Here is a 3,637-nt window from a genome sequence, read left to right as displayed (position 1 = left end):
GATTATTGGAGTCCTAAAACTCATTGTTTCAAGTTTGATTATGATGAAATATGTCCCCTACCGAAGGAATTCGGTGCCATCTTTGGCTTTCCTGCTAGAAATTTCATTGCAATGCCTAACCTACGTGAATATTATTACCAAGATTTTGAACGTCATCTGAATATGACAGATCCAAATTTAAATAAAATTGTGTGTGATAATGAAGTAGATCTAGAAAAGCTTGCAAATTTGTATTTCAATCGTCCGGTCTCTGAGTCTTATCATGTATACCGGGGCATTTTGACTGAGTATTCAAGACCGGAAGAGGAAACCCAGATTGGCCCGAAGAATTGGAGCCAAATCGTAGTCCAAATAGTGGCCCAAATGAGCCACCCGACCAATAAGGCTGGCGCCCAGAGGCGCGCCCGGCCGTGCGGGAGAAGCTTAGGCTGGCGCCTGACGACGCGCCTGGCCGGGCGCGAGATTAGTAGTAATGAGCAAAAAAGGCGCGCCCGATCGGGCGCGTGTATTTATTAGTGGACGTTTAACGTCGTTTTAATTTGTTTTAGTTTAGGATTTTTGTACGGAGTATAAATACTCCTCCGTAGTACGATTTTAGAATCTCTTCTTCTCCTTTTTACTCTTTCCTTACTCTCTTAATTGTTCTCTTAGATTTCTTTCTCTAAAAACCTTTGTTCTTAATTCTACTCTTAATTCCAGATTTACTTTGGTAACGATTTCTCTTCCCTTAATCTTAGTTGTTTATTTTATTCCTTTCATCATGATTTATTTTATTACTTTGATTAGTTTAGTTTTTAATATGTGTGAGTAGTTTTATTTCTAGGGTTTATGGGGATCCATAAATAATATGAAGGGGTAAATTGTTGTTGTTAATTATCAATGCTAGATTAATTTCCTATTGATTGATTTAATTCTCTGTGACTAGATTAGGCCTGATCTTTTATGCATGAGTTTGACAACATTGATTCGAGATTCGACAGATGAGAATTAATGTTTAGGTCTAGTTTCAATAGGCAGGTTAATTTATAAATGGTTAAGTCGAGATTCGAGAGATGAGATTTAATACCGGTAAATTAATTGTGTGATTGTAATACGTAGCGAAAGCCCTTTACAATCTGGTTAATTGATGCATTGATGATTGACTATTATTGATTATTGGTATTGCATGATAATTTCTCATTGAATTGTTTTAACGTTTTACAATTGCGGCTTGTAAAAGTATAGCAATATTAAATTGATGAATCGAGCAGATGTTTATTTGATATTAAAGGCTATTTTCAATAAGAACTTAGATCTAGTAAATTGCGAGAGCCTGTTAGATCTATGTTGATTAATAAATTACGAGAGCCTATTAATCGTGTTATTTATGCAATGTCAATGATTGATTACTATGTTTTACCCTGGAGTATTATTTATTGGTGAACCTATGCCCTGGATCCTTTTATATATTGTTTCTCCCTATTCTCAATCTTCGTAGTTTAGTTTCTCATTCAAATATAAATATTGGTTACTTCATAATCTAGATTATTTTAGTTAATTAGGAATAGAAAGACCTGTTTCCCTGTGGAGATCGACCCTACTTCCCTATCTACTTTAGTTAGAGGATTTAGGTATTTACTTTTGATTTGGGGATACGAATTTACCCTGTCAAAATTTGGCGCCGTTGCCGGGGAAACGGTTTTATTTTTATTTCTGATTGTTTTTGTAGTCTAGATTATTTCCCTTTTGTCTCAGAGAGTGTTAGTTCTCTGAGACAAATCTCACATTTGCTTCTAGTTTTTGTTTATGCCCAGGTGTTCCAGATCAGGTTACATCCCATTCGATCCTGAGATCGAACGTTCCTTCCATAGACAGAAAAATCTCTACAAGCAAATCTTGGCGGATTCTGGTGATAATAACAATAATCACCGCGATCCTCCGACTGATTCTAGCGATTTAGAGGCATCATCAGACGCAGAATCAGAGATGACGGCTCCAAAGAAGCTTAGTGATTATTCACAACCAAAGCTTACGAATTTTCCACATCTCACCCCTACTCCGGCTCTTGATGGGGTTCAATTTGAAATTAAACCTCAATTTATAACGATGATAGAGAGGAAGCAATTCAGTGGAGCCAAGGGTGAAGACCCGAATCTTCACATTGCCGACTATTGTCAATATTGCAACACCATCAGGCAAGCCGGGGTCACTCAAGACCAAATCAGGGAGATTCTCTTTCCCTTCTCTTTAACTGGAAAAGCTAAATTGTGGTTTAATGGCTTAAATAGAACTACACTTGGTATAACTGACTGGGAAACTCTTGTTTTGAATTTCTATAACAAGTATTATCCTGCAGAGAGAACAGCAGTACTACGGAGTGCGATTCAGAACTTTGCCCAAGAAGCCGATGAGTCTTTATATGAGGCTTGGGAGAGGTTCAAGGACTTACAAAGAGAATGCCCCCAACCATAATTTAGCGCAATGGCAGTTAATCCAAGCCTTTTATAACGGCATTGGAAATTCGTCTAGAATAATTTTAGACTCTGCAGCTAGTGGGAGATTTATGAATCTTAATGTTGATGATGCAGGTCAGGTTATTGAAGACATGGCGATACACAATTCCCAATATGGGAATCCTAGAGGATTTGCTAACAAGGGGAAGCATAGTGTCGACTCTGTATCCTTTTTGCAAGCTCAACTAACCTCTATTTGCCAAAAATTAGATAATCTGAGCACTGCTAATGTAGCTAATGTTTCAGCAATTAATAATAATTCTAATGAGGCTTTCTGTGAAATTGTGGTATTGTAGGTCATTGGGAGCAAGATTGCAGGAGTTCCGTGGAGCAAGTTAATGCCTTCCAAGCTTATAGGCAGAATAACCCATACTCCAACACTTACAATCCTGGGTACCGGAATCATCCGTACCTTTCCTACCGGAGCACTAATGTTCAAAATCCAACGATCCGGATTGTGAGCCGAGAGCAAAAGGAACGGCTAGAGCACTTAATTGGTCGGTAGCTCTTCTGGTGCAGGTGGCAGTGGAGGTGCGGGTTTCGGCTCGATGGATGAGGATGATCAGGACTAGCTATGCTGGGCTAGTTCCCGAGCCAATGAGGACATTGTCTGATTCTGGCTTGGGGGAGATTTTGGTTTGGTATATTTCTTTTTCTCTTTTCTTTTATTTTTGGTGTGTTTTCTTAGGGTAGATTTTATTACTTTCTTAGGTTAGTTTTGTTCCAATGAATTGTAAATTATGCTTCCCTGTGCCCCTTATTTGAGAAAATTGTTTTGATTCTTGGTATTTGATGGTAGGCATTGTGGATTAGTTGATCATGATTTGATGTTTGATTGCCTTGAAACCTTTACATGCGTCAATTTTGTCCAACTACTTGTGAATATAGTGCTTGACTAGTTGATTTGGTAAGGAATGTGTGATAGTTCCATAGTTCCTGGTATGTCAATGAATTTGAGTATTGGTTTGCAACTATTAGTAATATTTATATGATTCATTATTATGCACATTGTGGAGGACGAAGGCATTTGTTCTTTTAGGTAGCCTCCAGAAATTGTAGATACATTTGTTCCCTTCTTGCTACCCATGTTGTTGCCTTGACCTTTTGTTGTTTATTAGCCACATTACAAGCCTATTTTGCCCCAT

At 38.0% G+C, this 3,637-nt stretch overlaps 1 non-coding gene across 1 annotated transcript; it reads right to left on the bottom strand.

The window, feature by feature from the left end:
* Window positions 1-2,346: 2,346 nt before the first annotated feature.
* LOC145625997 (small nucleolar RNA R71) lies at window positions 2,347-2,453 on the bottom strand. Its single transcript, XR_014110885.1, has one exon. It is a non-coding gene; the product is annotated as a small nucleolar RNA R71 (small nucleolar RNA).
* Window positions 2,454-3,637: the final 1,184 nt, after the last annotated feature.

This window comes from Chenopodium album, chromosome 3 (genome assembly GCF_948465745.1).
Source record: "Chenopodium album chromosome 3, dcCheAlbu1.1, whole genome shotgun sequence".
Classification (NCBI taxonomy): Eukaryota; Viridiplantae; Streptophyta; class Magnoliopsida; order Caryophyllales; family Amaranthaceae; genus Chenopodium; species Chenopodium album.
This window is presented reverse-complemented; position numbering and strand designations above follow the sequence as displayed.